Source organism: Taudactylus pleione, unplaced genomic scaffold, assembly GCF_031769625.1.
Source record: "Taudactylus pleione unplaced genomic scaffold, aTauple2 ptg000586l, whole genome shotgun sequence".
Lineage (NCBI taxonomy): Eukaryota > Metazoa > Chordata > Amphibia > Anura > Myobatrachidae > Taudactylus > Taudactylus pleione.
Genome location: NW_028284988.1, coordinates 357366 through 381538, shown reverse-complemented (window position 1 = coordinate 381538; position 24173 = coordinate 357366). Strand labels below are relative to the sequence as shown.

The 24173-nt window shown below is 40.9% G+C and overlaps 1 pseudogene; it reads left to right on the top strand.

The window, feature by feature from the left end:
- Window positions 1-18751, top strand: part of LOC148481306 (uncharacterized) — a 77752-nt pseudogene extending 59001 nt beyond the window's left edge.
- Window positions 18752-24173: the final 5422 nt, after the last annotated feature.

The following is a 24173-nucleotide window of genomic DNA, read 5'->3' as shown; positions in this document are numbered from 1 at the left end:
CATTCGTCCAACCACCCCGTCACCACCCACAAATGGCACTTCCTGTCAATCAATGTCGGAGGGGGTTTGCGTGCAAGCTGCGCAGTCTGCGTATGCTTACCCAATCGCACTAGCCAGTTCGCACATGTGCAGTATGGAAACATCGGCCAAGTGAATGCGTTATCTCCTGTGTGTTCCTTGCTGAATCAGTCCCTCAGTCTGTAACTTCCCAATGCCTCCATTCCCCTCCTCACATCATGTCACTGCTGTGCTGCTGGGGACCCTGCTCCTTCTACTATATAAAACCCTCTGTGGCTGTCTGTGGCTTCCTGATGCCTCCATTCCCCTCCTCACATGATGTCAATGCCCCTGTCACATACAGCCCTGTCCTCACTGACTCATCACATATCTCCTGATATACTCTGTGCTGCTGGGGGACCCTGCTCCTCCCTCTATATAACTCTCAGTCTGTGGCTTCCTGCTGCCTCCACTCTCTACCTCACATCATGTCACTGCCCCTGCAACATGCAGCCCTTTCCTCACTGACACATCACTCATCTTCTTAAATACTCTGTGAGGCTGGGGAACCCTGCTCCTCCCACTATATAACTCTCACTCTGTGGCTTCTTGCTGCCTCCATTCCCCTCCTCACATTATGTCACTGCCCCTGGCACATGCAGCCCTGTCCTCACTGGCACATCACTCTTCTCCTTATATACTCTGCACTGCTGGGGACCCCGCTCCTTCCATTATATAATGTAAAACTGGATACACACTTGTGATATATCGTTAATTTTTCATCTCTGGACAATATATTGGTAGAACATCAGCATGTGTGTACACAACGTTATTCACAGACATATCAAGTTGGCCCTGCAGCACAGCCAAGGCCGATATATCACTTATCGGTGCACTTGCATGTGTGTACGGGTGACCTGTCGACAGCGGTTCCGCTGCTGGAACCGCCGACAATGACGTGACAATCGTTTCCTGTGGCCAGGCATGTCGGGTGGCAGATTGGTAGTGTATATGAACAATTCGTTTGCTCACAACACTTACCAAATGTGTGGATCGGTCGGCCCCCTCTACCGTTCCTCCGCTGCTTACTTACTTTTGGCAAAAAACATAGAACAGATCAACAGGAAGCAAACTCAGAGAAGGACACTGAATATTAGGTCTGGCTGTGACAAATTAGGGTTCATATGCCATCCATCCTGGGCTTGTCGGGTCTAGCAACCTTCGGGCTATATGTTCTCTACTAACTTATTACACAATCATTTTCTGTTCCGTGACACGGTATGCTGCCCTAAGCTCTCTGCCCCGTTTTATTATAACCACTGTCTATTTATTGCAGATTTTAAACTTGAATTGTAGCAAATGAAATTTACTGAAAATGAAATGTTACCGAAATTTGGCTGGAAAAATAACAAAGTAACAACACAGGGGAAACGACAGTCAGTAAAGATCTGTTTGAAGTATCTGGAAAATGTATTTTTTTCCACCCAAATTGCTTTTATTTTTATTTTATTTTTGTGGTTTCTATATTTCTTTCTTACACTAGAGTTTCTTTTTATATCTCTTTTTGGCAAATATTGAAATAAAATAAAATCGCTGAATTATTCAGATCAGATCACAGCTGCTTTTGAAACTGAAAACTGAATAAATCCTATGTACAGTGTAATTAAAAAAAAATTCTGCTTAAATAAACATTATAATGGTCATTTATAAATGCATTTAGTATTGCGCAACATGTGACTGTTTGTTAATAAACTAATTAAAATTGGTGCAGAATTGCATTTATCACATTTATTCTCACTGTTACGATTTATTAAATTGATTTATTACTAAATATTTTATTAAATTATAAATTATAAATGTGCCTGACTGTACTTTTATCTTATCTACTATATAAAAATGAAAGTTTGTCCTTCTGTCATTCTGTCTTTCTTAACAAATCTACAGTTTACAAGCCAAGATCGTGAAATTTTACATCGAGCCTATTAAAACACGACGGAGGCAACTAAAAAAAATTGAAATTAATCACTGTTAATTTTTAAATAATTAAAAAACACAATTTTTGCATAGCATTCGCCCTCTACAGGTCAGGTACGGAATTTGAAAAGGATTTAGCCCACAGTTAACAAGCCAAGATCTCTCATGGTTCTACACCAAAAACACCAAAGAAGAATAAAAGCATTGGCCCTCATTCAGAGCCGTACGCTCTGAGCAGAGCGCACGCTCTGAATGAGGGCCGGCCTCCATGAAAATGGAGCGTCCTTCTGGACGCTCGTATAGCTGTGGGTCACCACCCACAGGCTATACGAGCGTGCATTTTGATGGCCGCGATGGTCGAGACCATCGCGACCATCGAAATTGCGAGCCGGAGCCTGCGGTTGAGGTTTTCAACCGCAAGCTCCGGAGTGATTTTGGCTCTATCAGAGCCAAAATCACTCCCACTGACATCACTAGTGATGTCAGTGGGGCCGGCTTTTGACGGGAGGCGTTCCCGTGGGAACACCCCTCGTCAGGGAGGCATGCCCCCGGCACGCCTACCAAAGGGGGCGTGCTGTCAATCAACATTGACAGCACGCCCCCTTTGATCGGACACAACGAGCAAAGGACTTTCCTTCGCTCGTCGCGTCTGGCGCATGCGCACGACGGAGCTCCCTCCGTCGTGCGCATGCTCAGTCCAGAACATCGACCCACTTGTGAGCGGACAGCCGCTCGCGAGTGGGTCTGAATCAGGCCCATTGTCCTGTTTGGTTTATTGTTAGATGCAGATTTGGACACCATTCTTCTTGGGCCATCTGCAAGGTCAATAATAAAAATATTAACATTTTATTTTTGTTTCATTTCATAATTTGATTTTATAACATGCATTTTGCTACATACTAAGGAATTATGGAATTTTATTCTGTAGCATATAATCTAAGTCTCTGAACATCATTTACTATGGCTCTCGCATGGAGTTTACAGTACCTTTTAAATGCTGTATGAATTTATTAGGGATGAGTGGGTTTGGTTCTCAGAGAACTGAACCCACCCGAATTTCTGGGATCCGGGGCGATCCAAGCCAAGCTCTGTTCTCCCTACCTGCCCTGCATCCCTCACCTGAGGCAAATCCTCACGATGCTGCTGTCGGGTCGCAAGGTTTTGTATTGAGTGGGCTTAACGATGATTGGCTGAGCGAGCCGTCTGTCATGGCTCTTAGCCAATCAGCGTTAAGCCCATTTAATATGCACACAGGAAGCAAAAGAAGATGGGGCCCACCATCCCTCGCTGCCTGACACCGCCGGCACCCTTGCACTGCCAACACAGTCAGCAAACCTGCACTGAGGACACCGCTGACACCCCCGCACTACCGACATCACCGGCACCCTGCATTGAGAACACCCCTGCACTGCCGACACAGTCAACAAACCTGCACTGAGGAACCACTATTAATATTAAGCCAGGCTTATAATGAGTCTGAATATGGTCAAAATTGCTCTCTGCATCCATGAGGAGAGATCCATCTGATTTACAGTCAGGCCCATAAAGATGGCAACTATACTGGGATGCAAAAACGCAGCTCTGCAGCACAAATGTTTATTTATACTTGCTCATGCATCAGCTTACACAACTGGATGGTGTCAACAGTGGCTACCAAACTTTTTTGTCTACCTCCTTGGTTGCTGGATCGCACTATGGAACTCACAAAGGCTACTTCTGGTTCATTCCTTTGTCAGCCCCTGAAGGGTAAAACCGATTGAATGAATCTTATAAACCGTGGAGACCCTGAAGGCCGGAAACAGCTGCACAAGGAACTGGAAGAAGTTGCTGTGCATTTCATAGTGCGATCCAGCAACCAGGAAGTACACAGTCATCCTGGTATCAGAGCAACAGAAGCTCTTGGCCGTGTTTACACTGTACATCCGTCAAATTTTGAATGCTTCTATCTCCGAAGTTTGCTTTACACCATTACAGGTCCTACTTCCTTCGAAGACCTTAGGACTGTGGATGAGGAAGTTTGTCACACTTTTTGTGAGGCCTGCCTAAGGAGAGGTTTGTTGCAGGGTTGCCTTAACAGCAGTGTGGGCCCTGGGCAAAGCAATGCACTGGGGCCTCTACCCACCCATTCATGAGAAAAAAATGTAAATGGTCAATAAAATTAAACCCTCTTGCATGCCCATCAGACCTCCCACACATGCAGAGAGACCCGTCATCGGGGGGAGCTTAGATCAGAATACAGTGCACCAGCGGCCGGCTTATAACAATATCACAAATTTACCAACTGCCCGTGGCTGCAGGGGAGGCATGTTGGCGGGCCCCTACAAGCTTCAGGCCCTTGGGCAACTGCCCAACAAGCCCAATGGAAGAGATGGCCCTTGTTTGTTGGAGGATGATGTGTAAACAAACATTCTTAAAATCCCGGGCAACGCCGGGTACTCCAGCTAGTCTTAAATAAGTAATTGGAATAAGGGGATGTTGAGTTTTTATTTCATGTGTCACATTTGTACCTTTTTTATGTTTTTTTATTGGTGTGGTATGAAAAGCCAACATTCAGAATGTCAACAGCTTCTGTCTGTTGACAACCAATATGTTGACATGGTTGAAATGTCGACATGTTCCGAATGTTGACATACAATTTTTTGCTTATTTTAGCCTAATCCTAAAAATAAGCATAAAAACTGTATGTCAACATCCAGAACATGTCGACAATGTTCACCATGTCAGCATAGTGACCACATACCACCACAATCCAGTCACACCTCAGTTAGGTACCACAAGTCGCTGCTTGAGATTTGCCGACGCAGCTGACGGTGAACAGGTTACAGATATGCGACTTTTTATAAAATCCCAAATTGTGACTAAGGTTCAGGATGAATCTGAAAAAGATCCCAAGGACCAAATGTAATACCCCTTGATTCCAAAATCCGGCGCATTTCCTGCGCCATACTGTAGTCATTAGATTTAATGCGGCAATTAGTTTAAAGGCAAAACCAACCTGGTTTTGCCTTTAAACTAATTGCAGTTTTAAATCTAATGACTATCTTGTCGGAATTGCTCCTGTTCCTGCAGATTGAGATTTAGGGGTCTATTTACTAAGCAGTGTTAGGAGACAGAGTGAAAAGTGATAAGGTACCAGCCAATCAGCTCCCAACTGTCATTTTTCAAACACAGCCTGTGAGATGACAGTTAGGAGCTGATTGGCTGGCACCTTATCACTTTTCACTCTGTCTCCTAACACTGCTTAGTAACTAGACCCTTAAGAACCTGACGACATTTTGTCGCCTTTCTGACTGGATCCTATTTTTTTATTGTATCTATACAGCACTTTGTTTTCAGCCATGAATTTAGTATGTAAATAAGTTTCCAGGGAAGTCAGAGGTCAGTGTTTATTTTAGCCTTACTTTAACCCTAACCCCTAAACTTAAGCCTAAACCTAACTCTAAAAATCAACAAAAACATGTAAACTTTTGAGTGTAGACATTCTCAATGTACTTTTGTAACTAAATTTCCACCAAAACGTGTGGCTCCACGGAGGAAGGTTGCAGCGTTTGCCGGAGGAGCAGAAACCTTCATCAGCTATGGAATTAGGGGGAATGGTTTTTGTTGCTAAGTATGGAGACATTATTGAAATAAGAGTGGCGAGGGGGCGTTTGTGAGGGTTCCTTGCTCTACAGAGAGCGTGTCGAGCCATTACTATTCCATAATATACCTAAGATTTGCTCCAGCTCAAAATTGGTGGAGATCAGATTACGTCATACACTTTTTAATGGTAAGCGTGATTCACCTTCCACGTGCGCCTCAGCACTCGGCTTATCTATATTCACAAACACACAAAAGTGACACGTAATAGACAGAATCCCCATAGAACCTCACTTTTATCATTACTTTAACTCATCAATGAGGATGAATTGTTTTAGGATAATTTTTTTATTATTATTTAATGAATGGGGTGGCTGTAAAGTGCCTGGGGGTTGTGATATTACCATGCACTTTAGGTTGTCATATATGTCTTGCTTAGGTGGAGAGGACCTACAGTATGCTCCTAGGAAAGAAGCAGGTGGACTATCTAGATGCGAAATGCAAAACCACAGAGATGTTTGGCACCACTGGAGTCCTATTTCCAGCTTCCAGTCTGATCACATGCAGCATCATAAGACTCTTCCAAGCCTATGCTTTGGCCAATGACCCCTTGATAAAGGCTAGACAAAGCCGAAACGCGTTGGTGTACTGACACTATTAGCAGGAAAAGAGACCCAGCACTGGATTGCAGGACAAGCATATACGGAGGACCAGGACAGCGCGTATACACGCTGACAAACTTGCATTGAAGCCACGGCCCGACAAAGCCGGAGGCACACACTGACAGCCTAACATCAGAGCGGGACCGCGGACCATGCGACAGACGGAGGGGGTCTCACCGCCTATACCACCTGAAGGAATCAGAAGAGACCCGCGTCTCAGAAAGCCGGAGAGGAAAAGCTGCACTCACGGACCTGAACGGCAGAAGTCCAGCGGTGATCGTCCGTGACGCCAATAATCAGAGACTGGAGTCTCTGCAGCCCAGGAAGGGTACGTCACCCACGGGGCTCATCACGGCCGGACCCCAGCGACTATACAAACTTTTCAAACAGCCATTTATTCATTGATTCAACGACGACCATACCAGGGTCCCTATACAAAAGTAACTTTGGTCCATTATAACTGGACACCATCGGGACAATACAAATACATAATCCCTATTTCCCCCCCCCTCCCCCCAATACCTACACTTAAGCACTATTGTATTTGTCTATCACACACTCCCACACACTCACCCTTCCCAATGTCAGTTTGTAATGTATACGTGCTGTAATGTTTTATGTGGACGTCTTATTATCGCCTAGTGCCAGCAGGAGATTTTAAAGTACCGTATATACTCGAGTATAAGCCGAGTTTTTCAGCACAAAAAATGTGCTGAAAAAGTACCCCCTCGGCTTATACTCGAGTCAAGTGTAGCGCTGACCGGACGGAGTTCGGTCAGCGCTACACACTGCCAAACACACAGCCACCGGAGCCGGAAGCTGCGTGTTTGGTGTAATCAGCAGTCTGTCAGACTCTCAGCGGCTGCTGCTGCTCCCACTGCGGGAGCCATCTTCCGGCTCCCGCAGTGGGTGATGGGAGACACGTCGCCATGACGACGTCTCTCCCATGCAAAGCGGCCGGAGGAGCGGACAGCGGCGGGACCAGGAGCGGGAGTTTAAGGTAAGTGTTTATTTTTATTTTATTCTTTTCACGTCTCTCTCTACCAGGGGGGGGGACTACAGGGAGCACTACCAGGGGGCGATGACTACAGGGGGCACTACCAGGGGGCGATGACTACAGGGGGCACTACCAGGGGGCATTATCAGGGGGCACTACCAGGGGGCGATTACTACAGGGGGCACTACCAAGGGGCATTACCAGGGGGCGATTACTACAGGGGGCACTAAAAGGGGGGATTACCACTGGGGGAACTACAAGGGGGGGATTACTACAGGGGGCACTACCAGTGGGGGATTACTACAGGGGGCACTAAAAGGGGGGATTACTACTGGGGGTACTACCAGGGGGGGATTACTACTGGAGGCACTGAAAGGGGGGATTACCACTGGGGGCACTACCAGGAGGGATTACTACTGGGGGCACAACCAGGGGGAATTACTACTGGGGGCACTACCAGCTGCTGCCATTTCCCACACTAGGCTTATACTCGAGTCAGTAAGTTTTCCCAGTTTTTGGGGGTAAAAGTAGGTACCTCGGCTTATATTCGGGTCGACTTATACTCGAGTATATACGGTATCTAATATATGTGTGGCAACAATTTACTTTTCATCTGATACAGAGATTCAATCAGACACATGTTAAAAGTTTATTCTTTTATATCCAGGGTATAACATAGAATTGTCATTTACAATACTGCCAATAGACGCCGCAGGTGTCTGTTAAAAAGTCTGTATATGATTCTGATAGGGGCAACATATTGATAAATAAAACATTTTTAAGAAAGACCAACATCTATTCATTTATTTAGATGATATACTATACATAGGTAGAGCGCTGAGGTACAAACATAAAAATCAAAGATCCATAGGAAAGGCATGCCGTCAGTTTGAGGTAACCACATTATCTAAGTGTCCTACTCTTGCAAGTAGACCACTTTTTAATTCACCACAAAGGTTGGTGCCCAATGACCCTAAATTTCACTACGCACTAAGGGCCTGATTCAGAGCCACTCGCTAGGCTGCGTTCGCACATAGCCTGTCAATGTTTGCAATCTATACAATCATTTGCTACGGTCTGTTCTGTTTCCAGCATGCATGCGCAGCGATAGTTGGGGTCAGCACCCCAATGGCTCCTACTGCTACTGTGATGGGACCAAGAAGAGGAGGAGAGGCCCCACCATGCCACCGGGAAAGGTGGTAAGTATTGGGACTAGGCGGAACGCACAGGTCACAGTTTAGGTGACTAAGCAGGGTTGCTGGAGGGAACAGAGTGGGGAGTTGAGCAACAGATGGTGAGGAACAGGCCTGAGCAAGGGAAGACTGAGGTGATACAGTATATGCCGTCTCTCTTTACTAGTAAACTAATATTATGACAATGTGGCAGTGTTAGGACTCGTTTTTTTCCGAGCAGCTGTCCCATAACAGGAGCAATGCTGATTTGATACAGTACTTTGGGATCCACTGCAGCAACCTATGGCGAATTGGATACTTAATTAACAGAGAGCTATTGGGCTTGATCATGGACAGGCCCCTAGATAAGATATTATAGTGCAGTGGTGTCAAACTCGAGCCCTCCAGCTGCAGTGGAACTACACATCCCAGCATGCAGTGCCACAGTTTTGCTATTAGGACATGCTAAAAGTGTGGCAGGACATTCTGGGATATGTAGTCTCACAAAAGCTGAAGGGCCCGAGTTTGACACCACTGTTGGAGTGGAATAGACCAGTATAAGCAGGCGGTAGAGTACATGACATGTGCATCGATGATTGCATTACCCAGTATGTTCGTTCGCCCGTTTTGTACAATGACAAGTGACCCGGGCATACCTGATGCAATGTTGCTGTTTTGCATATCCTTGTGTATCATGAGTGCCAGGAAAACCAAGCAGTTTGTCTCTTCTCTGTTTGGCTCCACTAAATGACTGTATTGTCACAGAAAGTGCCGGTGTGTGTCAGCTGCCCGCGCTGCGCAATCTGCTTGAGTGCTACGAGAGGGGCCGTTAATCAATCATTTTCTTTTGTTTTCGGGAACAGAAGCATTGTGCGGAGCACAGGAGCCAAAATTTAGCTTGAATGATAAGGGACTAAAAGCTGTTGACTGATTCATTTTTCCCCATGATGGTCAGAACGCGTATATATATGTACTGTATATAGAAATAGAAAATGCTGAAACAACATTTTCTTTCTGTGACTTTCACAAAAATGTGCCTGGAAGATGACTTCTATTGTTGGGACGCTCACAAGTAATCAATAATGCAATAAACAGAAGACAGAACTAAGACCAGAGAGCATTCCGCACTAAATGCTGTATCGTAAAGGCACCTGTCCGACATGAATGTAGCTTAAATGATCACCCAACTTGATGAGAGCCCAGAGGACGGAGACGCTAAATAATACTGAGTTGTATTGTATTCTGCTTTGACAATAACAAATGGATTTTAGAACCACGTTTTTATGGTCCAGAGAATAAAATACAACTACGCTGAAACAGTGTATCTCTGCTGGTTTTATTTTTCCAGTGCACGAAATGAGGTACAGTATTTAGGGTGTCAGACAGGAGCTTTGGGCGCTAGCACTGTTCTAGCATAAAGCTGGGTATGCACCTTTGCGATCAGGGCTGGCGCTAGGCTTTGCTGTGCCCAGTGCCGTCCTGTGTTGCCGCCCCTTCCCTCCTCCGCTCCCTCCCCCCTGAACTTACATAATCAGACTAGCACCGGGAGGGAGGATGGGTGTTTCCTGCACCCGCCAGATACAATGGCGCTCCGGGCGACGGACCGGCTTGCCCGTGCCTGGAGCCGCCACTTTTTGCGGTCACTCTTTCGATGCAATGTTTGATCTACTTCACTCCCGTTTTGGAAGTCTGGACCATAGTGCCGATATGCACGTACTCACCTGTACAATCTAACTTGCAATCTTCGACCACCATCTGTTTAAAATATAATATTAAAATACACAAAGGCAGAAGCAGCCTAGGCAGAATGATTAGATGAACGGACGAAGGAGCGTACACACTCTACTTTTGGTCCAATTTGGCACCATGAAATTGGATGAATATTAAACAGCACATAAGATGCAATCTTTCAATTCGACCAGTTTTCATCTGACAAAACTTGAGATGAGCGTTTCAAATTCCTTGGAATCCAAACCCGCCCGAACATTGGGAATCCTAGCAGATCCGAGCGGCCGCCTGACTTGAATTCCAGGCAAAACCTCATCCTCGCGGCGGCTAATTCTTGCGGGTTCTGTATTCTATATAAGGCACCGCGGACAGGACTCGTGCCATTTCCTTGTTAAGCACGCTGATGTATGCTGCACTTAACTCTGCTGCATAGACTGTGCTGCTTAGTTAATGCGTATATAGGGGGGGTCATGCTGCTGTGCTGTACTCTGCTGTATAGGTTGTGTCCAGACTCACAACAAGTCTCACCAGTGGATGTGCTGCTTAGTCAATCAATGTGTATAGGGGTGCATGCTGCTGTATGCTATGCTGTACTCTACTGTATAGGCTGTGTCCACACTCACAAGTCACAAGTGGATGTGCTTCTAGTCAATGTGTATATGGGGTGCACATTGCTGTATGCTGTGCTGTACTCTGCGGTATTGGCTGTGCTGTGTCCAGACTCCATCTGTAAGACATTCACGTGTATATATAAGCCCTGTGATTCACTCCAAGCTGTTTGAATAGAGCTGTGCCTGTGACATCAAAAAATAAAATAATTGTATTGGTTGTACTACAGGGAGACTAGCCAGGAGAAATTGCAACTGGATTGTTACAATTAACTTTAATTAAACCTAATCAACTACAGTGCAGTTGTTACTAAAGTGATAGTGTTGCATAAAACATTGGATTCAGGCAAGCTGTCGATACTGCTCAGCAAGGGAAGTCAGAGAGGCTTACATTGTGTAATATCAGAGACAAGTAGCTGGAACAGTAAAAAAAGAAAGAAAAAGAAACATCCATGTAGGATCTTGCATAAATAGAGTACACTTAATCTTATCCATCATAACTCCTCTTCAAATCCCGGGCAACGAGTAGTGCACTCTAAAAGCTATTTCAGCGCTGAACTGCGGACATTTAAGTGGATGTAGCTTAAAGAAAACGTTTTCATAGAGACGTATAGAAATATTGAAAGGTTGTAACCGTAATTTTGATTGAATACTTACCAGTTAGAAAACCTAAAAGTGAGATTGATTACCTTGTTTAGAAGTAAAAAGAATATTGCATAAGTGTTTCTTCTATAAGAACTGGTACCTTGGGAATACTTACCGGTTTTTAGTTTGCAGGTTCCTGATTCTGGGGTTTGCTGGTGACCTTCAAGATCCTAAAAAATAAAAAGTCCAATTGTGTTATTGTGTGTGTGTGTTTATGTTCAATGAAATGTACTGTTAATATACAGTAACACCCTGTATGTATAGTGTTGTTCTCAAATAAACAGAAATCCTATTTAAAAGAAGACCTAGGAGGCGTTACTTGTCATCACTTAACTTTGAGACTGTCCTACTGAATCATACTCCAAACACGGCAAATATCTGTGTATTACACATATACAGTACACTATACACAATACACATACAGTACATCACTATAAATACTGTATACATCACTATACACAATACATATACAGTGCATCATTATACACAATATGTATACAGTAAATCACTATACATACTGTACATCACTATACACAATACACATACAGTACATCACTATACATACTGTATACATCACTATACACAATACATATACAGTACATCACTATATATACTGTATACATCACTATACACAATAAACATACAGTACATCACTATATATACTGTATACATCACTATACACAATACACATACAGTACATCACTATACATACTGTACATCACTATACACAATACACATACAGTACATCACTATACATACTGTATACATCACTATACACAATACATATACAGTACATCACTTTACACAATACATATACAGTACATCACTATACATACTGTACATCACTATACACAATACACATACAGTACATCACTATACACAATACATATACAGTACATCACTATACATACTGTACATCACTTTACACAATACATATAAAGTACATCACTACACACAATACATATACAGTACATCACTATACATACTGTACATCACTATACACAATACACATACAGTACATCACTATACACACAATACACATACAGTACATCACTATACATACTGTATACATCAGTATACAAAATACATATACAGTACATCACTATACACAATAAACATACAGTACATCACTATACATACTGTACATCACTATACACAATACACATACAGTACATCACTATACACACAGTACACATACAGTACATCACTATACATACTGTATACATCACTATACACAATACACATACAGTACATCACTATACATACTGTATACATCACTATACACAATACATATACAGTACATCACTTTACACAATACATATACAGTACATCACTATACATACTGTACATCACTATACACAATCTGTATACAGTACATCACTATACACAATACATATACAGTACATCACTATACATACTGTACATCACTTTACACAATACATATAAAGTACATCACTACACACAATACATATACAGTACATCACTATACATACTGTACATCACTATACACAATACACATACAGTACATCACTATACATACTGTACATCACTATACACAATACATATACAGTACATCACTATACATACTGTACATCACTATACACAATACACATACAGTACATCACTAAACACACAATACACATACAGTACATCACTATGCATACTGTATACATCAGTATACAAAATACATATACAGTACATCACTATACACAATACACAGTACATCACTATACACACAATACACATACAGTACATCTCTATACATACTGTATACATCAGTATACAAAATACATATACAGTACATCACTATACACAATACATATACAGTACATCACTATACATACTGTACATCACTATACACAATACACATACAGTACATCACTATACATACTGTACATCACTATACACAATACACATACAGTACATCACTATACATACTGTATACATCACTATACACAATACATATACAGTACATCACTTTACACAATACATATACAGTACATCACTATACATACTGTACATCACTATACACAATACACATACAGTACATCACTATACACAATACATATACAGTACATCACTATACATACTGTACATCACTTTACACAATACATATAAAGTACATCACTACACACAATACATATACAGTACATCACTATACATACTGTACATCACTATACACAATACATATACAGTACATCACTATACATACTGTACATCACTATACACAATACACATACAGTACATCACTATACACACAATACGCATACAGTACATCACTATACATACTGTATACATCAGTATACAAAATACATATACAGTACATCACTATACACAATAAATATACAGTACATCACTATACATACTGTACATCACTATACACAATACACATACAGTACATCACTATACACACAGTACACATACAGTACATCACTATACATACTGTACACATCACTATACACAATACACATACAGTACATCACTATACATACTGTATACATCACTATACACAATACATATACAGTACATCACTTTACACAATACATATACAGTACATCACTATACAAACTGTACATCACTATACACAATCTGTATACAGTACATCACTATACACAATACATATACAGTACATCACTATACATACTGTACATCACTTTACACAATACACATACAGTACATCACTATACATACTGTACATCACTATACACAATACACATACAGTACATCACTATACATACTGTACATCACTTTACACAATACATATAAAGTACATCACTACACACAATACATATACAGTACATCACTATACATACTGTACATCACTATACACAATACACATACAGTACATCACTATACATACTGTACATCACTATACACAATACACATACAGTACATCACTATACATACTGTACATCACTATACACAATACACATACAGTACATCACTATACATACTGTATACATCACTATACACAATACATATACAGTACATCACTTTACACAATACATATACAGTACATCACTATACATACTGTACATCACTATACACAATACACATACAGTACATCACTATACACAATACATATACAGTACATCACTATACATACTGTACATCACTTTACACAATACATATAAAGTACATCACTACACACAATACATATACAGTACATCACTATACATACTGTACATCACTATACACAATACATATACAGTACATCACTATACATACTGTACATCACTACACACAATACACATACAGTACATCACTATACACACAGTACACATACAGTACATCACTATACATACTGTACACATCACTATACACAATACACATACAGTACATCACTATACATACTGTATACATCACTATACACAATACATATACAGTACATCACTTTACACAATACATATACAGTACATCACTATACAAACTGTACATCACTATACACAATCTGTATACAGTACATCACTATACACAATACATATACAGTACATCACTATACATACTGTACATCACTTTACACAATACATATAAAGTACATCACTACACACAATACATATACAGTACATCACTATACATACTGTACATCACTATACACAATACACATACAGTACATCACTATACATACTGTACATCACTATACACAATACATATACAGTACATCACTATACATACTGTACATCACTATACACAATACACATACAGTACATCACTATACACACAATACACATACAGTACATCACTATACATACTGTATACATCAGTATACAAAATACATATACAGTACATCACTATACACAATACACAGTACATCACTATACACACAATACACATACAGTACATCACTATACATACTGTATACATCAGTATAGAAAATACATATACAGTACATCACTATACACAATACATATACAGTACATCACTATACATACTGTACATCACTATACACAATACACATACAGTACATCACTATACACACAGTACACATACAGTACATCACTATACATACTGTATACATCACTATACACAATACACATACAATACATCACTATACACACAATACACAAACAGTACATCACTATACATGCTGTACATCACTATACACAATACACATACAGTACATCACTATACACACAATACACATACAGTACATCACTATACTTACAGTACATCACTATGCACATACAGTACATCACTATACACAATACACAAACAGTACATCATGTCAAAGCCGGATGGTTGGCTGAGACCTAAATTGTAAAAATTAATATCTGCACGACGCCATTTTGCGTCGTCCGCGTGACTCCATCTTGTGGCACCTACACGATACCTTCGTGTACGAGGTTATATTATGATTATTAGCATTGTGTGTCTGCCACTGCCCTACATTAAAAGTCCTCACAATACAATACATACATTTATTAATACACATAATATGAACAACCCCGCAAAGCACGTACCATGGAGTACTCCACAAACACGTAGACGCACAACACATACTAGCATCTTTACTTAATATCCCCACACTTACACATTGCATACTTACTTTAAAAGGTTCCCTAGCATTAAGGTTAATATTAGAGGTTTTATTCGTTATCAATTATGTTGTGAAATGAATGTTTTTGATATCTAAGGTTTAGTACATAATAAGTGTTTGGTGCCATTCTAAACCACTGTTTATTTGCAGATCTCGGTTCCATCGGCAAGGAGATCGCAACATGTGTCTGCAAGTTATGAATTATAGAGAATTAGGTGATAGAAAGTACTTTGTATGTAGTGTCTATTGATTAGTTATTCGGCGGGAAACACACACACAAAGAGCCGTTGGAGGGCTGAACCACTACTGTATAAATTGACCTATGAACTGTATTGTAACAGAAGAACCAAGAGGAGGAACCAATGGGACTATGCCAACTCATTTCTATTGTATTGCCTACTCTCTGTACGGTATATATTCAAGCGCTCTATGTCCAGTAGTTAGTCATCATATTCTTTCTTTTGATGGAGGCTTCACCTTTGATGCCGGGAAATCTGGATCCAGAGCGCTTGCGTATGTATCAACTGTATCTTGTGACTGTATAATCTTTTGCGCTAATTGTATTTAGATCAAGGCGTGTAACTGAATTATTTTATTTGAATAATAACTTTTTGTGCTTTGGAACCACACTCAAAGTCTGGAAAGCAATTATTTCTTGTGCGACTTACAATGCTAAATAGCGACATTTGGGTATAAAGATTATTAGGTATTCATAGTTGGGGGCTCGTAGTGAGATCACGCTACCGGAATATACACGGTAACACACGGTTATCGATCTCTCAACAAAGGGTGGAAGGCGCCATATGCAGGAAAGAACACACTGTGGGCCTGATTCAGAGCCGGACGCTATCATCCGTTCACCCGCAGGAGGTACGACCATCCAAATGACAAACCAAGCACTCGCAGGGGTGATACTCATTTTTTGAAGAAGTGTTCACTCGCACAAGTACGACCGGAAGTAAGCCTGTCATTTGTCGATTGCCTTGTTTTTCCTTCGTTAATCATCCATGAATCGATTGGTGGCAATCATTACCTTAATTGACTTAATTGTTGCTCGAAAGTTTTCAATCTTGTTTTTTTTTTGAATGTCAATAAACTTTATTGTTTGTTTTGTGTTCATTTTGGTCCGTAGAATCCGTCCGCTTTTAACGGGAAACTTGTTTTTTTTTTCAATACAAAGGCAGTTTCTTTATTTTTTTCTTAGCTTTTAATTTGTTTAAAATTATGAAATAGTTTGATTTCCAGCTTGTTGCTAACGCATCCAAATGCAGCAAGCCAATCATATGTCACAATATATTTTTAGGGGTTGTTCACATGACTCACACATTAACCAATAGAATGCTTCATATTATTTATGAAAGTACGTTAGCCAATCAAAATTTAAGGGTCCCTGTAATAAAACTGATTTGTGTAAATAAAAAATCCATTGCCATCATGAGAGCCAGTGCTTTCACATGGCGGGAGCTACTGGTGCTTACCGAAATCCTCGATCACTGTATAACAGACAGGCCGCCCCCCATCACCAACCAAAGCAAGCGCCGTGTGTACGCGGAGGTGCGGTGCAGGCTGCGGGCCATTGGCTTTCGTCTGACCATCGGACAATTGGAACACCGGTGGTCCGATTTATGATGCCGGTCCCCACACCTGCTTGCGCATCTTCGGATGAGGATCCAGAGGCATAAGTGGATATTTGAATGTTTATATATCTATGACAATCTGTTGTTACTTTTAGTCTTTGCTAATGTAAATTTGCATTAATGCGTGTGCATGTGTGCAGTATGCATTTTTTTAGGCCTAAATATAACACCTTTTTTGGGGGGGATTTATCACGATTAATATTTTATTTTTGGTTTCATGTTTTAGCTTTAAAATGTTTTGGGGTAAATAAATTTGCTAATATTACAAAATATATATCTTTTAGGTCAGGAGCGGATATGGAGGCATAGAAGGAGGCCTGCCCGACCCCTCTCCCCAACTCCCACCATCTCCTCCCCTGCCCACTCCTCCCAAATTTCACCACCCTCCCCTGACCTGCTCATCCCTATTTCCCCTCCCTCTCCTGCTCCCCAAATACAAATAACCCCTCCCCTGTCCTACCTATCCACATTCCCACACCCTCCCCTGATGCACCCACTCCTCAATCCAACCCCTCCCCTTTATCCCCCACCGACATTTCTCCTCCGTCAACACCCATCACTGGCCCACCTCGGAGGAAGAGGATCTGAGCCAACCTGGCCCACAACCTGCCGGTATTTTGTTTGTGATGTTTTCATTTTTTGTGTTAAAGTGTGCCCTATATGCATACACTGTTGTATCCCTGATTAAAAGGTTTTTTTTTATTTTTATTTTTTTTTGGGGTGTCTAAATTTTCGGCCCAATTTAGTTCTGTTTCCAAAAAAATTAAAAATAAAAAAAAATAAAAATAAACATATGCCAGAGCCAAATACAAGTTTAATTGTGATGTTTAAAATTTATACACTAAAATCAAGATACAGTACAAATGGTGTAAGGATTATTTAAGTTCCCAAAGTGATTGTTCGAACCACTCTTCTCATGTCCCTGGTTTTTTTTTTTTGCTTTTTGTGCCAATTTTTTTTTTTAACATTTTTGATAACACTATAGTTTTGCATCCAAATTAGCATGGTATTAAAATTTCATTTAAGTGTCAATAATCCTGTTTTTCTGGTATGTATTTGTTTGACAAATCACATTTAATTTAAATACATATTCGTCTTTCTACAGACCCCAGGATGCGTGATCGTGCCATTTTGGGGCAGATCCTGCAAATGCGAGGACATTTGGTGCAGCTCATGGTTGCAATGGACCATTTGGTTGTTTTGATGCATCAATAATTTTGCATATTTTTTATATTATGTTAATAAAAGTTTTTTGTTTAAACCAATCTCATTTATTGACTCCAAAATTAGCTCACAAGGTCATTTTGATGTATTTTTATGGTGTAAACATTTGGGTTTATGGTATTGGCATAGAAAACTGCAAACAATGTGGCATACCAAATTCAGGGAGTATGTAATCTTTCAAATTTACACTTTTCACACAAAACAAGTGGTTTCCTAGACTTTAAATATATATTTTTACATTCCCAAAATTTTTCCCATTGACATTAAATCCATAATGTTTTTAGAAAAATACCTTATATAATTATTATAGTTAATCCAAAAAATCCATGCAACTCCCAAAACTTTAAAATAACAATGTGTCAAGGTAGGCCCGCTATGCAAACCTGTTAATTGTTATGTGTTTTTTAAATTTTTTAACAACCACAAAAATAATGTGAAAATAAAACCCAATTAAGTTAAAAGATAATGTACATTTGCTGGTTTTTCAGGTAACAAAAAAGCAAAAAAAAATTAAAAGTAGTTTATTAAACAATTTATGACCAAAAACAAAACAAACACACAAAGAATGGCAACAAAAAAATCAAGAACTGTTTGAAGATGGTGCATGCCAACATGTTGTCCCAAAATCAGGTAAGAAACACATTTGTCCAGGTGTAAAGGTCATTTTGGAGTCATTAATGTCACAGGCGAGCATTTTCAGGAAGTAAGAAGGTTGTTGTTTGGATTTTGAATAAAAAAAATAACAAAAAGGTTAAAATTCAAAACATAGGATAGTAAACACACAGAATTTTCAGTCTTCACAATGTCAACACATGTAAAACCAAGTAAATTCAAATACCTGAAAAAGCGGGAAACGACATCATCACGTATGGCCCCCCCTGACACTCTCCTCCGATCAACCTCGGGGGGGCCATCCTCAGGCAAGGCATCCTCTGGCTGCATTGGGACACCACTCCTTATGGCGATGTTGTGAAATATCCCACACAGGACCACAATTTTGGAAACCATAGCCGGCAAATACATGAGGTCGCCACCAGAGCAGTGGAGGCATCGAAATCGGCCTTTTAAAAGGCCGATACAATGCTCCACCACCTGCCTGGTGGCAGTAAGTGCGGAATTATATTGAGTTTGTGGCCCTGGTGTCGGAACCAAATAAGGAGTGAGCAGCCAGGGCGTGCAAGGGTAACCACTGTCTCCTGTGAAAAAAAAAGCATTCAGTACCATTTCTAAGTCAACAGTGTTTGCTTAAAAAATTAGGGGTACCACTTACCCAGAAGCCATGCGTCACCAGCTTGTAGGTTGTTTAATTTGTGCCAAAGCCCTGATGGCCGGATGACAAATGAATCATGTGCACTTCCTGGATATTTGGCATTCAGGGACAGGATCTGGGGGGAGGCATCACATACCACCATTACATTCATCAAATGAAAGTGCTTACGGTTCCTAAATATGGCCTCCAGTGCTGCTGGAGGCTGAAGTGGTATGTGAGTGCCGTCCACAACCCCTATGATATGTGGGAAGGCTGCAATTTGGTAAAAATTTTGCTTCACCACATTAAGGGAACTCATATCCAATGGCATCTTAATAAAATGATGTAGGTGCTTAAACAGGGCATCCATGACCGCCCACAGGATCCTTGAAAAGGAGGATTGGGAAATGCCTGCTACAATCCCAACTGTGGTCTGGAAGGATCCTGAGGCGCAAAAATGTAACACCGACATTAACTGCGTAAGTGGTGGTATTGCTGTTGGATTGTTAATTTGCCTTTCAAGATCACTCTCTATTAATGAAAGAGTGTCTAGGATGATCTGTGGTGGTAGGCGATACCGCCGTAAAACCACATCATCATGCATTCCAAAAAGGGTGACACATGTTCTAAATATCTGGGGCTTTGCACGCCTACAATGCCTACGCCTAGGAGGATGTTCAGGTTGGTCGGGGTCGTGGACCATTGCCACTATAATTCGCCCAACATCAATCTGAAATGTTAGACAATGTAGTTAATTTTTAAAAATCTAAAAACAAGAAAATATACTTATCTTTTTGACACATTAAGAAGAATCTTACAGGGTTCGGTAGTGACATCTTGAAGAAAACCTACAAATTAGAATTCACATAAATAAAAACAACAAATTATAAAAATAACAGCCGAAGCCCAAAATATAAAGAATGCATGCACTACACAGATGTTGTTAGTGTCTGATTTTAGTCTATGAATCCAATGGTCGCTAATGCCACAGACATGAGATGTGCAAAATATACGCAATAGAGGGCCAAAAAGACAGCTAAATGGTACGCTAACGCCACAGACAGATGTGCAAAATATACGCAATAGAGGGCCAAAAAGACAGCTAAATGGTACGCTAACGCCACAGACAGGAGATGTGCAAAATATACGCAATAGAGGGCCAAAAAGACCGCTAAATGGTACGCTAACGCCACAGACAGGAGATGTGCAAAATATACGCAATAGAGGGCCAAAAAGACAGCTAAATGGTACGCTAATGCCACAGACAGATGTGCAAAATATACGCAATAGAGGGCCAAAAAGACAGCTAAATGGTACGCTAACGCCACAGACAGGAGATGTGCAAAATATACGCAATAGAGGGCCAAAAAGACCGCTAAATGGTACGCTAACGCCACAGACAGGAGATGTGCAAAATATATGAAATAGAGGGCCGAGAAGACCGCTAAATGGTACACTAACGCCACAGACAGGAGATGTGCAAAATATACACAATAGAGGGCCAAAAAGACCGCTAAATGGTACGCTAACGCCACAGAAAGGAGATGTGCAAAATATAATCAATAGAGGGCCAAAAAGACCGCTAAATGGTACGCTAATGCCACAGACAGGAGATGTGCAAAATATACGCTACAAATTTCGCATTTTTGATGGACAAATAATCATTTGGGCAAAAATAAAAAAAAATGCATAATGAGATCCATTAAAAAAACATGATAAATGTTAACAATAAACAGGGTCTAATGTATCTCAATAAACACTTACCGTACAAAGACGAGCCCGAAACTAGAAATGTAGTCCACCAAACGAAAGGAGATAAAAGGGAAAGCAATAAAAACCTGAAATATAAAACAAAAAAAAAATAAAATAAAAAAATATACAAATTTGTTCAAAAAATAAAATAAAAAAAAGCGAACCAACAAACTTACCTCAAAAACCAAAAAAAAGGATTAGTACCAAAACGCAAAAATGCGCACCGAAAAAATAACACTTGACAACTAAGCAACTCTCCACAACACCTTCACAAACAACTCCTCAACTCCAAAATCCACCAACCACTTCTATCAACCCACCCCGAAACAAGGCCACAAATAAGCCTTAAATAGACCTAACTTTCCCGCTCAAATCAATGACGCTCAATAGATGCACCCGTATAATGCACACGCATCTATAAAAACATCACGAGAGCACACAATGGGTCTGCTGAATTCAAGGATTGAATCATGTCCACAGAACAACAGCAAAGGCAAAATCCCGGACAACAAAGTAAGTAGCTCCAAAATGAAAGTTAGCAACCCAAAAAAAAAAAAAAAGAAATTAAAATTGTATTTATTTTTTTTTGTAAGGTGTGGAGACTGACAATGAGGAGGCTGCAGGGCCTAGTACCCAGGCCAGGAGTAAAAGAAAATGGCAGCCGCAATTCACAAGAAAGGAGATGGAGGTTTTGGTGCAAAACTGTACTGACAACCTGGCACAGGTGCCACGAAATATGGGTGCAAGCCAGAGATGGAACCTGTGGGAGGACATAGCCAGTGCTGTCAATGGGGTTGGTGACTTTGTCCGTTCAACCAAAGAGGTCAAACGCCGGTACGTAAATTCTCTCACCTAAGTCCCAAAATGTGGAGGAACATTTCTACTCTAAAATTACTTTTTTTACCAACAGATGGAGTGACTTCAAATATCGGCTAAAGCAAAAGTTGGCTGATAGGGCAAGGCATGCAGGGGGGACAGGTGGTTGGCCAACCCCTGTGTCACTGGAGCTGACCGATTTGGAGGAGCTGGCACAGGGGTGTGTGCAGGAAGAGGAGGTGTTTGGCGTGTCCAACATGAACACAGACATGCCAGACTTTGCGGATCCACATGTTCCCGCAGGTCATGGAGATAAAACTGTTTAATTTTTTTGGTTTTTGAAAACTTTAAAATGGACTAATATTTGTATGATCTCTCTTTTTCACACAGGCACAGAAGAGGACGAGTGTGCTCCAGAACTGAGTTTTGGCTGCAGTAGATCTGCTGGCTCCGCAGGGGAGGAAGCAGTATTTCCGTCTGGGGACCACGTGGCGGACAGTCCAGGGCCTTCCCCCTCGCAGGCAGTGGCCCTTCTCTCAGATCTCAGTGAGAAAACGGATCACAACACCGAGATTCTGAGGAGTATGGACGCCAAACTGCTACGGGTGGTGGACGCCCTGGAGGAAAACGCTGCGGCCAATGTCAGACTAGCTAATGCCCTGGAGCAGCTCGTCCGGGGACCCTGTGGCATGTTGGAGCCGGCCTCCCTTCCTGCCGGAACATCAGGGCCCTCCACCTCTGGCACAACATCGGTCAACCTTCCAAATGTGCATAGCCCTATGCCTAGGCCAGAGGAAACACCAGCTACCTCTGGCCAGGCAAGGCGTTCGACCAGACAGACAAAGTCATGCTCCCTCCAACATCAAGCCAAGCAGGGGAGAAGGCGTTGACAGCACTGGCAAATTTCCCCACATTCCATCTCTGTGTTTGCCCCATATTTTTGCCCCTCAAAACCTCCCTCTCCTTTCTTGTGATTTTTTTTATTTTTGTATCATTACTTTATATATTTGAAGTCCCATAAAAAATATTGTGACTGTAAAATTACACTTTAAAAAAAAAAAAATGAGAACATTTATTTATTTTCAAATAAAAAAACAATAACCCCAGAAAAAATGTCTAATTCATTATGAAATGGCTAAAAGGGACTGTAACAAACATAATTAAATACTTAACAAAGGTCATATACTTAAAAAAATGTTTAAGATAAAAAAAAAAAGGTAACAGGTAGGTAAACAATAAAACAAGCAAAGCGATTAGTAGCTGATTGTCTTTCTGGCTTTTACCAAAAATGAAAATAAATAAAAATAAAAAAGGTGTTGGGCTTTTTAAAAACGAAAAACAAAAAAAAGATGTTAGGCTTTTTAAAACCATAAAAATATCTGACAACAACAGCGTACGGAATACAAGAAAAACATCTAACATTTTTACCTTTATTAAAACATTTATTTTGGGATTGCTGTGATTTCTAAAAACAAACAAATAGGAACACAACATGCGTTCCAAATTTAGCTAATATAGCCTGGCCATTGAAAATCACCTTCTCGCAAGTGATCCAATTATTAGGTGATTGGTCTTGTGCCTTGTAAAGGAGAATAG